This window comes from Dermochelys coriacea, chromosome 18 (assembly GCF_009764565.3).
Source record: "Dermochelys coriacea isolate rDerCor1 chromosome 18, rDerCor1.pri.v4, whole genome shotgun sequence".
NCBI lineage: Eukaryota > Metazoa > Chordata > Testudines > Dermochelyidae > Dermochelys > Dermochelys coriacea.
This window is the reverse complement of record NC_050085.1, coordinates 12,720,617-12,733,051: the sequence shown is the minus strand read 5'-3', so window position 1 is coordinate 12,733,051 and position 12,435 is coordinate 12,720,617. Positions and strand designations below refer to the sequence as shown.

The window sequence follows — 12,435 nt, the reverse complement described above, 5'->3', positions numbered from 1 at the left end:
AAGTCCTTAAATCATGGTTCAAAGACTTCAAGGAGCAGAGAAGCCTCCCTCAAGTCAACCATGCCCCATGCTACAGAGGAAGGCGAAAAACCTCCAGGGCCTCTCCAATCTGCCCTGGAGGAAAATTCCTTCCCGACCCCAAATATGGCAATCAGCTAAACCCTGAGCATATGGGCAAGATTCACCAGCCAGATACTACAGAAAATTCTTTCCTGGGTAACTCAGATCCCATCCATCTAATATCCCATCTCAGGGGATTAGGCCTATTTACCCATAATATTTAAAGATCAATTACTTACCAAAATCCCATTATCCCATCATACCATCTCCTCCATAAACTTAACGAGTAGAATCTTAAAGCCAGATAGATCTTTTGCCCCCACTGCTTCCCTTGGAAGGCTATTCCAAAACTTCACTCCTCTGATGGTTAAAAACCTTTGTCTGATTTCAAGTCTAAACTTCCTGGTGGCCAGTTTATACCCATTTGTTCTTGTGTCCACATTGGTGCTGAGCTAAAATAATTCCTCTCCCTCTCCTGTATTTATCCCTCTGATATATTTATAGAGAGCAATCATATCTCCCCTCAACCTTCTTTTTGTTAGGCTAAACAAGCCAAGCTCCTTAAGTCTCCTTTCATAAGACAAGTTTTCCATTCCTCGGATCATCCTAGTAGCCCTTCTCTGTACCTGCTCCAGTTTGAATTCATCCTTTTTAAACATGGGAGACCAGAACTGCACACAGTATTCTAGGTGAGGTCTCACCAGTGCCTTGTATAACGGTACTAAAACCTCCTTATCCCTACTGGAAATGCCTCTCCTGATGCATCCCAAAAACGCATTAGCTTTTTTCACAGCCATATCACATTGGCAGCTCATAGTCATCCTATGATCAACCAATACTCCAAGGTCCTTCTCCTCTTCCGTTACTTCTAATTGATGCGTCCCCAACTTATAGCTAAAATTCTTGTTATTAATCCCTAAATGCATAACCTTACACTTCTCACTATTAAATTTCATCCTATTACTATTACTCCAGTTTACAAGGTCATCCAGATCCTCCTGTATAATATCCCGATCCTTCTCCGAATTGGCAATACCTCCCAGCTTTGTATCATCTGCAAACTTTATTAGCACACTCCCACTTTTTGTGCCAACGTCAGTAATAAAAAGATTAAATAAGATGGGTCCCAAAACCGATCCCTGAGCAACTCCACTGGTAACCTCCCTCCAACCTGACAGTAACCTCCCTCCAACCTGACAGTTCGCCTTTCAGTAGGACCCGTTGCAGTCTCCCCTTTAACCAATTCCTTATCCACCTTTTGATGTTCATATTGATCCCGATCTTCTCCAATTTAACTAATAATTCCCCATGTGCACGGTATCAAATGCCTTACTGAAATCTAGGTAAATTAGATCCACTGCATTTCCTTTATCTAAAAAATCTGTTACTTTTTCAAAAAAGGAGATTAGGTTGGTTTGGCACGATCTACCTTTTGTAAAACCATGTTGTATTTTGTCCCATTTACCATTGACTTCAATGTCCTTAACTAATTTCTCCTTCAAAATTTTTTCCAGGACCTTGCATACTACACATGTCAAACTAACTGGCCTGTAGTTACCCGGATCACTTTTTTTTCCTTTCTTAAAAATAGGAACTATATTAGCAATTCTCCAATCATTCGGTACTATTCCTGAGTTTACAGATTCATTAAAAATTCTTGCTAATGGGCTTGCAATTTCAGGTGCCAATTCCTTTAATATTCTTGGATGAAGATTATCTGGGCCCCCCGATTTAGTCCCATTAAGCTGTTTCAGTTTCGCTTCTACCTCTGATATGGTAATATCTACCTCTATATCCTCCTTCCCATTTGTCATGCTACCATTATCCCCAAGATCCTCTTTAGCCTTATTAAAGACTGAGGCAAAGTATTTGTTTAGATATTGGGCCATGCCTAGATTATCTTTAACCTCCACTCCATCCTCAGTGTTAAGCGGCCCCACTTCTTCCTTCTTAGTTTTCTTCTTATTTATATGGCTATAGAACCTTTTACTATTGGTTTTAATTCCCTTTGCAAGGTCCAACTCTACTTGACTTTTAGCCTGTCTCACTTGATCCCTACATGTTCTGACCTCAATTAGGTAGCTTTCCTTGCTGATCCCTCCCATCTTCCACTCCCTGTATGCTTTCTGCTTCTTCTTAATCACCTCTCTAAGATGCTTGCTCATCCAGCTTGGTCTACAACTCCTTCCTATGAATGTTTTCCCCTTTCTTGGGATACAGGCTTCCGATAGCTTCTGCAGTTTTGATTTAAAGTAATCCCAGGCCTCCTCTACCTTTAGATCCGTAAGTTCTTCAGTCCAATCCACTTCCCTAACTAATTTCCTTAATTTTTGAAAGTCAGCCCTTTCGAAATCAAAAACCCTAGTTGCAGATTTATTTTTGTTAATCCTTCCATTTAGTTTGAACTGAATTAGCTCATGATCACTTGAGCCAAGATTGTCCCCTACAACCATTTCTTCTATGAGGTCCTCGCTACTCACCAAAATTAAATCTAAAATGGCATCCCCTCTAGTCGGTTCAGCAACTACTTGATGAAGGAATCCATCAGCTATCGCATCTAGGAAAATCTGAGCCCTATTATTATTACTAGCACTGATCCTCCAGTCTGTATCTGGGAAGTTAAAGTCTCCCATGATCACGCAGTTTCCATTAGTATTTACTTTATTAAAGACATTAAAAAGGGCTCTATCCATATCCAAATTAGATCCTGGAGGTCTATAGCACACCCCAAGCACTATCGTAGGAGAGGCTTTACTAGTTTTCTTCCCCAATGTAATTTTTGCCCAGACAGACTCTGTCTTATCCATTGCATCGCTTCTTATTTCTTTACATTCTACCTCATCATTGATATACAATGCTACTCCACCTCCTTTACCTTTGTTTCTGTCTTTCCTAAAGAGCACATACCCTTCAATACCTGTAGTCCAGTCATGACTACTATTCCACCATGTTTCTGTTATCCCTATGATATCTGGTTTCACTTCCTGCACCAGTAGCTCTAGTTCCTCCATTTTGTTACCTAGGCTCCTCGCATTGGTGTACAAACATCTTAATTTTTGCTGTTTAGCCTCGCTCACATTTTGTACCCTATTAGGCACAGTCATTCTACATCCAGTATAACCTATTAGACTAGTATCCACACCGCCCTCACTCCTTATATACATTCTCCTACCCACGGCTGTATCCATTCTTACTTCATCTTCTTCCCTCTCAATGCTAAAATCTGGCGTGGAGATTTTCTGGACATCTCCCATCCATCTCCCCCCAATTCCTAGTTTAAAGCTCTCTTTATCAGTTGTGCCAGCCTCGATCCTAGAAGTCTATTTCCTTCCCTACTGAGATGAAGTCCATCCCGAGAGAACTGACCTCTGTCCGTGAATGCCTCCCAGTGGTCATACATCCCAAAGCCCTCCTTATAGCACCACTGCCTAAGCCATCTGTTGACAGTCATAATCTTGTCAGACCTTTGTTGCCCTTCTCTAGGAACAGGAAGGATCCCGCTAAAAATCACCTGAGCCTCAATTTCCTTAAGCGTCTTCCCCAGCCTAGCATAATCTCCCTTAATACTTTCCAGCGAGAATCTAGCCGTATCATTTGTTCCCACATGAAGGATAATTAGGGGATTCTTTCCCGCTCCCTTTAGGATTCTTTTCAACCTCAGGTCTACATCCCGTATCTTAGCACCCGGAAGACAGCACACCCTTCTATTCTCAGGATCAGCTCTAGTTACAGGCCTCTTCTCAATAAAGAGTTCCCGATCACATAGACCTGCCTTTTCCTGGTGACAGTGCTATTCTCCAGTGTCTCCCCTGTTCTCTCTGGCTGCAAGTTCTTTCCATTCCTATTTTCCCTTACAATCTTCTTCAACCCATCCTGTATCCTCCTGGGGCTCATATTTGGTGTAGTCTCCCTTGACTCTTCCCCTTTTTCTATAGGGCTAGCCTCTCTTCTCTTCTTCCTTACCCTTCCATCTTCAACAAGTACCTGCTGAGCCCCTTCTTCATTTTCCAACTCTGCAAACCTGTTCCTAAGCTCTATTTCTCCTTCACTAGCCCGTCTTTTTCTCTGCCTGGTTCTTTGAGTCACGTTTCCACTGACCACTTTCCTCATCCAGTCTCTCCTCAAAATTCCCCAGCCCTGGTTCCATCTGTGAGTCTGAGCTTTTCCCTTCAGATACCTCATATCTTTGCTCCATCATCTGCTCAAACCCCTTCCTAAACTCAACCAGACTTTCCACCTGCATCTCCAAACCTCGGATCTTTTCCTCCATCAGCTCTATCAGACGGCATTTCATGCAGAAAAAACCCTTACCGGTTCCCCCCTCCAGGATCATGTACATACCACAGCTTCCACATCCAGTCATCCTCAATGTGTCTTTCACTGCAGGAGTCACTCCCACAGCTGCCTCTGTATCTGTCATCTCCTTCCCACCTAAATCCTGTTAATCTGGGAAACACAAGCCACACCAAAAAGACCACCCCCCTCAGCAAAAGCAAACCCCAAACAAGCACCACAATCCAAAATCCCTTTTCAAACTCCCCTGTTTAGAGCTCTGTTGGCTGGCTACCTTTATAGGGCCCCTAGTCAGAAGCCCCACCCCCTAGGCAGGGCTCAGCTGCTCTCTCAGCACAAAGCCCCACCCCCTAATCAGGCTCAGCTGCTCTCCCAGCACAAAACCCCTACACACACACAAATACAAATACTAAAAATACAAAACCAAGTACAACTACCTTCTCCTCCAACAGAACTCCCACTCAAACTCCCCTGTTTAGAGCTCTGTTTGCTAGCTCCTGACTTTGAATCAGGCCTTACGAGTGCAGAGGCAGCATTAAAACTAATTAAATCTCACAACATTCTTACAGGATAGTTTATTATTTTATAGAAAGATAAAGCTCTGAGACTCAGCTTGACTTGCCTATGGTCACAAACAGAGCTCAGCAGATAATGAAAAATCTACACTTTTTTTTTCTATTTTTCTATTAATTATCCTCTAACAAATTGAGAAAGTGAAGAATTTCTTATAAATAACTCTTGGGCCGCAAGTCTGAAAAGAGTCCATGCAAATTTTTAATATTTAGTGATGTTGGCTACTTACACAAGACAAGCTTTATTATTTCTTTTCTGACTGGTGACTTATGTAACAACCCAAGAGAATTTTAAATAGTCAAGTGAAAATCTGAAATTCACAATTTATACTATACATTAGTTTTTCCAATACAAAATCTGCTTCCAGTCATATTAGTTTTAAAATCAGTTTTTTGCTAGCATTCATGTTCATGACGTTTGTTTCTAGAATATTCACAGAAAGTGAATGCAAATGAGGCACAAAAAAGTCAAATACTTAAACTAGCTTAAAAATTCAAACCAACATTCAAAGTATTTTCAGCATTTGTCCAACTCTTCACATCGGAAGTCAAATGCAGAGCAGGGAACAGAACAAAGGGAATCTTCATTTTTAATTCTCTGCAGTACGCAACATGCAACGCTATCTGATATTTCTTTGGCCAACACAGACCCAGAGTTAATCCCAGCTCCTCAACAGTGCTTGCTCTATAAAATTACCTAGGAGAATTGTTTCTGGTCTTTGCTGTCTCAACATTTAAATACTACATAAACCCTAAGCAGGTGGTTAACTTAAGCACACGAGTAGCTCAATTAGCTTAAATGATACTATGCACATACTTAAAGTTAAACATGCTTTCTTGGATCAGGGCTGAAATTAATGCACACACTTCTTGTCTCAGCAAATCAAAATTCTTAAACTGAAAAGACAGAAAATAGAGCATAGTCTCAAAGTTTTGTAAGAGACACAGAAGAAGCCATTTATAATGGGTTTCCAAAATTGGTTCCTTAAATATGAAGAATGAATAGTTTTCATGTAATATGTAAATTAAGGTGTAAGATTATTAGAGAATATCTTAAACAGCACATCAAAATATTTATATATGCATTTCTTCGTAAGGAGTACTCTGCATGATACTTGGGGACAAAGGATGGATCTTGATTAGTTTAATTATCTTGTGCGGGGGAGGGAGTGGGAAGAGACAGGAAGAAACTACTAAATGTTAAATATTGTTTTCATCTCTTGTAAGCCTCTCTTTATTACGTGTTTCAGTTTTTGTGGTTTATGGTAGGCCTATTCAGCCATAGATAGCATTCCAGAGGAGCATGCTATAGTGGACAATACTTCAAAATTAAAATCACTGATTAGTTTTAGTATTTAAAATATTACATTTGTAAATACAGAAATATCTCAATTACTCAACACTTTCACTGTCTGAACCCCTATTTCTAACCAATTTCCTGCACATCTCCCTGTTCTATTGACTCCCCATTATATAAATATTCAGGATAACCATAAGGATTCTACTATTTTTAAAATGTTTTTCAAAATAGTTATACAAGGACCAGTCATTGTTTCAGCATCTCAACTACATGACGGTGCTGGTGTGTCAGTGATAGCTGCTATTTTACTGATACCTCTCAGCTGGAAATCCAAACTGATAACAGTTTGCAACAGAGCAATTGCAAGTCAGCATCTGAATGAATGGAAAATTTTCAGGAGATAGGGTTGTTATAAGGAAAGCTGTAATGAATTTTTTCTAAATAAATTCAACAGCGGTTTTTGAAAAGTTCTTGCCTGCCATATGCACTCAATGCTGAACTGTATTTCTGGCATTGCAAACTAGGTCAGTCTATGAAGCAGGCTATTTTCTGTTAAAATACTGGATATATAAATGAAAACATTTTACAGAAAGGTTCTAATTCCAGATAACAATGAAACTTTAGAGATGTTAGCAACTCAACAGCATTTCATAGCAAATTGCCACGATCAATTTATTTTACACAAGTTGTTCCCTATGCACCTAACATTCTTTAATATTTTATATGAATAACTGTGTTTTTGTAAACCCCTGATGGGCATTATATTTGCCATTATATACTCCTTTCCCTTCTGGATGAGGTCAAAAAGCACACGCATCACTATCAGGCAGAATTGCTCCATTCTCCTTTTTGGCAGCAGGGACTGTATTTTTTATTCTGTGTTTGTACAGCTCCTAGTGCAATGGATTACTGGTCTATGACTAGGGCTCCTCGGTGCTACTTCAATAACAAATAAATAATAATTACATGTCCAGGAAGATGACAAACATGATTCATGTAAAATGTTGTGAGGGCCATCCCAAGAATATCAAATGGGTTTTCACTGGAAATCTCAGTCTCTGCGCACTTTGAGGTGTTTTCAGGATTTTGCCGAAATGTGTATTTTAATTGCACTACATTTTTAAGTAGTTTATTTCACAATAGTTGTTATAAGGACTGAAACACTTCAAATGGCCAGCTTATATATATTCAGTTAACTCACTTCTCCCTCTCTCTCATTGCCACTTTATGATCTATTTTTTAATTCTTGAAACCTCTACTTAGATTTATCCAATTAACATGTGCTTGCATCAACTGAAAGAACGCATAAATCCACACATACAAACACTACAGTTATATTGTGGAGCCTACTAATTTTTACAAAAATGCTGCAAATAATATCAAAGAGCAAACACTTTTTCCTGCTAATAGCATCACGAAGTCATTCCAGTGTTTCTACAGCACATCCATTACTGTGTTCCATCTATGCCCAAGTGGCAGAGGCAAAAGGTAGGATGAGAATAGGGCACTAGTTTTATGGTTGATAACAGGATAAGTCTGCTTATGTAAAGGTATAGTATTAAAAAGTTTTATACATACACATCCCTCAATATTTCTATTTTCAAAGCATGTGGATTTACACTAAAATACAGTGATGCACATCCAATACTTGACAATATAAACTTCATGTCAGACACTGGCAATAAAATACCAAAGCTAAAGAAATTAATGTACAACACAGTAGTTTAGTAGGCTACCTAAAGGTAATTTTTACTTTATACACACTCAACTGTGCTCCCCTCAATATTTATCAGAAAAGATAGCTGTTTGGGTATAAGAGGACAGTAACTGTTTAACTTTCTACAGTACTTGATTCAAAGCCAGTAATCCTGCAGATTTTTGAATTTATGATGTAGCCTGATTAGCTCAACTTCTTTGTGCCTTAGTTTTTACACACTTACTCCATTTGTAAGAAAGGGATGCCTTACCTCGCCTCATATGAGAGTTATAAAGCTTATTTAATGAGTTTGTCAAGAGCTCAGAAATCCTCAAAAAGACCCTCCACAAAAGAGCAAACTATTCTATTCTTCTGCCCCACAATAGAGTACCTATACAGTCCATAAAATGACTGGCTTTTACCATTCCTCAGAGCGTTCCAGAAGCGTATTTATAAAGTACATTTAGATGGTAAGCAGAGCCCAAACTAATTTCTTATCCATTTCCCAGAGTAGAAACAGTATTTCAGCTACTGACATACCTCTCTCCCTGGCCTCTGACAATGATTTGCTCTACAGAGTATCATTCATTGTCCCTGTCACAAGCAGCTGTCTGCCATCAAAGTGAAGAAAAAAATATATTGTGAGCCAACAGATGTCCACCTTTATTCTCAATATTCAGCTGGGGAGCAGGAAGCTGGGGAAATGAAGTATCTGCTGAAGCCTACCAAAGTCAGAAGAGTGGAAGCAGAATAGATGGTGCTGGGAGTCCAGTTGCATGCATGTGGTACAGGAACAGACCCCTGGAAGCACAGAACCCTACCGCAACTGCATCACTGGCTCAGGCCTAACGCTGCCATGACATTGTGCACCCTGCAATGATATGTTACTTTAACAGAAATGATCAAGAGCACATCTATTTAGATTCAAGATTATACATACATTATCTACAACTAAATTCCATCTCAATCTCTATTAAATACTTCCTGGAGCCTCACAATGAGGCTCTTCAAATTTCTTCTACTTGTATGCCAATCAATTACCTGTATGTGTCTCTACCAGCTATGAAGCTAGGTGTAACTTTTAGAAGGCATACTGCACACATAAACAGATTGCATGGAATACACTCCTGTGAGCTTAAGTGCTCTGTTTATTAAAAATTTTATTCCCCACCTGCCATCTGAAGATTTTAAAACACATTAATCAGCTTTATGTGGGAATTCCCTCACCTGCCACAGAAATGCAGTCACTTCTGCGGTAGGACACAACAGCTGTTTAATTGTGCACAGAAACACTAAATAGCAGTCAGGAAGTAAAGCAAAATTCCATATCTATTTTAAAAGACTGCGGTGAGTAAGTATCCATTACTAGTTGGGGTTTAAAAGCCATGAATGCCTAAAACCACTTGGAATCAAGGCAGACAGAAATCACATGCTATTACCCAACCTTCCACAGCAGGAGTTCAGATTTTTTGCACCACCAGTAGAAGGAGAGAGAGAAGGGAAAGTAAAAGGCTACAGAGCACGTTGAAGACAGTAGCTATCGGCTATACGATCTGACCGAAAGCGAAGTGTCATCTTCATCATTAGTTTAGGACCGTGACTACCTCGGCGGGCAGCTCCGGCTAGGGCGGAACCCGTGAGGAGCGAGTCTGAAGCCAGCATCCTCAGTGGGGAAGGGTTGCGTGGGGCAGAGTAGCGAGGCGAGGGGATGGAGGAGGACAGGGATTCAGAGCAGGTAAGGGAGGACCAAGCGGACGGGGGCACTCTGCGGAGGAATGTCCTTGGGACCGGCGCGGAGACCAGCCTCGGGAAGGGCGGGTCCGGGTGCCCCGAGAGCAGAGCGCAGGGGGGGATTCGGGGCCCCGCTGGGGAGGGCCTGGAGCCTAGCGGGGAACCCCGAGAAAGGGGTGGAGGGACCCGGGGAAGCCCTAGAGCACGGAGGCAGCGAACGGGGAAGCGGAGAGGCGCCCTGGGTGAGGAGCGGAGCGGGGCAGCCCAGGTGGGGGCCTGGGGCAGCCCTGGGGTGGAAGGAAGGCCCCAGGAAGGGGAAGAGGCAGTGCGGGGGGCTGGAGCTGAGGAGGCCAGGCGGAGCGGGACGCGGGCGGGGGGGTGACGGGGCTGGCAGAGGGGCCCGGGACAGGGGCAGTGGGGGCTGGCCCCCAGGCTCCCTCGCACCAAGCGGCTCCCGGCCCAGCTCCCTTTGTTACAGCAGCCCGAGCCCCGGGAACAAAGGGCGGGCGGGAGCGGGGCCCCGGGCCCGCGGTGCTCACCTGGGTGCGGGGCCAGAGCGGCCGGGGGCAGGCGAAGGGGCGGCGGGCTCCCGGCGGGACGGGCGGCGGCAGCAGCAGCAGCAGGAGCGGGGGCCTGATCCGGAGCCGCGGCAGAGAGAAAGCGAGCGCGAGCGGCCGCCTCCTCCGTCGTGACTCACCGCGGCAGCCCAGCGAGGGAGGCGCCTGGGCGGCTCCGGGGGAGGGACCCGCCGCGTCCCCGCGCCCAGGGCAGCGGTGGCGCCTCCAGCACAAGCCGAGGGGGCGGGGCAAAGGGCGGCCTCAGGACCTGGGGGGGGTGGGGCCAGGCTGACAAAGGAGGAGGAGCCAGAGCCGCAGGGAAGGGCGGGGCCAGGGAGGTGGAAAGGGGTGGGGCCACGTTTGGGCCGGCGCGAGAGTCAAGGGGCGGGACCAATTAGCGGGCGTGGGGGAGCAAAATGAGTTTAAACCCATGGGAAGCGGGGAGCCCAGCAGAGGGCATAGCCAGAGGACGAGAAAGGGGATTAAAGCTAAGAGGGGAGGGCAGAACTGTAAAGGAGCAGGAGGAGTTAAAATGTAAGGGGCCGGCTAGCGGGCTGAGAAGGGGGTGGGGGTTTCAACTAGCTGAAAGGGCGTGGCCAATGATTCAGGAGGAGGAGCCAGCCCGAAGGAGGTGTGGCCAACAAACCTAGGGAAAAAGAAAAGGAGGACTTGTGGCACCTTAGAGACTAACAAATTTATTAGAGCATAAGCTTTCGTGAGCTACAGCGAAGAGTCAGTCTGAGAAAGGGACGGGAGGCAAAAGCAGTGGGGAGGAGAAGGGTAAGAAGCGGGGTTTAGGGAAGGAAGAACAGGAGTGGACTAAACACAGGCTCCCTGCAAGGTAGCTAGCACAGTGAGGCATCCACTGATAGTGTCATTTAAGCTTCTTGCTGAAAGGTTAGTAGTGTTAGCGGAGCTGGCTCTAAGTCCAAGTCCTGGTATGAAGTTAGATGCCCACCCTGTTAGGATAGATATTATGAATCAGCCTCTGACATGATAAAGCAGTGCCAGGCGATGTTGTGAACTCATCCTCGCCTTCCCTCTAGCCGTCCTACGCAGCTGGATGTAGCTGTGCGATTGCTAGGGCCCTACCAAATTCACAGTCCATTTTGGTCAATTTCACTGTCAGAGGATTGTAAAAATTGTTAATTTCATTATTTCAGCTATTTAAATATGAAATTTCAGTGTTCTAATTATAGGGAGGTGTGACCCAAATAGGAGTTGTGTGTATGTGTGGGTGGGGGGGGTTGCAAGGTTATTGTAGCAGGGGAGGTTGCAGTACTGCTACCCTTACTTCTGCACTGCTGCTGCTGCTGGCGATGGCGTTGCTGGACAGCACAGAGCTGGACAGCGATGGCTGATAGGCCAGCTCTGTGCTGCTGCAGGTGGGGCATTGTCCTCAGAGCTGGGCGCATTGCCTTCAGAGCTGGCGCCAGTCACTGCTCTCCAGCCACCCAGCTCTAAAGGCAGTGCAGAAGTAAGGGTGGCTATACCGTGACCCCCCTAAAATAACCTTGCCACCCCCCTGCAACTCCCTTTTGGGTCAGAACCCCCAATTGAGAAATGCTGGTCTCCCTCATCAAATCTATATAGTATAGGGTAAAAGCACACAAAAGAGCAGATTTCATGGTCCATGCATGTTTTTCATGGCCATGAATCTGGTGGGGCCTTAGCTATTACAGTATCTCCAGCCCAGTAGTAAAACACATTCCCCTAAGACGAAAATACAGACACCATAACCAGCTATGTTCTAACCCTGCCAAAGAGCTGATATATTAAGAATGCTCAAATTATTGTGACATTCAAGTAATAGGTCTTTTTTGCAAATCTATGAGAAATTGCTTTTCTGAGCACAGATGCCACAACCTTCAACTCCTATAATTTTAGGAAGAAGTCACATATGGCCCTTGAGCCATTCTGAAGCAGCTACAACATAAAGTCAAATGTCAAATCTCATGCCTTGGGAAAATTATGTTTCTAAATAAATATGGCACAAGCTTAAACTACTAACAGCCTACTGTAGGTTTTCATGTCCAACTGTTCATGCAGCCAAAATGACAGAATCCTTTAGCACTACAAAAGGTGTCAATCACTGGGATGCATAGTTTAATGAAAATTGTTAACTAATATTTTTTCAATAAAAGTAGGATGGAGATTTTGACTGATGAGAGAAGTTAGTACAAAACTGGAAGACAAAAATCTCAGTTCTAACACTCTGAGACTGGC

At 43.7% G+C, this 12,435-nt stretch overlaps 1 protein-coding gene across 3 annotated transcripts in view; it reads right to left on the bottom strand.

Annotated features, from left to right (window-relative positions):
- Positions 1 to 10,430, bottom strand: part of CTNNBIP1 (catenin beta interacting protein 1) — a 63,723-nt gene extending 53,293 nt beyond the window's left edge. Inside the window, exons 1-2 of one of the 3 annotated variants that reach the window (XM_043499826.1) lie at positions 10,192 to 10,408; positions 8,462 to 8,532 (exon numbers count right to left, since the gene is read on the bottom strand). The gene's annotated coding sequence lies outside the window, so the exon portion shown is untranslated. Of the gene's footprint in view, positions 1 to 8,461; positions 8,533 to 10,191 lie in introns of all 3 variants that reach the window. The other 2 variants (XM_038377179.2, XM_043499827.1) reach the window with 2 other exon arrangements.
- Between the last annotated feature and the right edge of the window lie 2,005 nt (positions 10,431 to 12,435).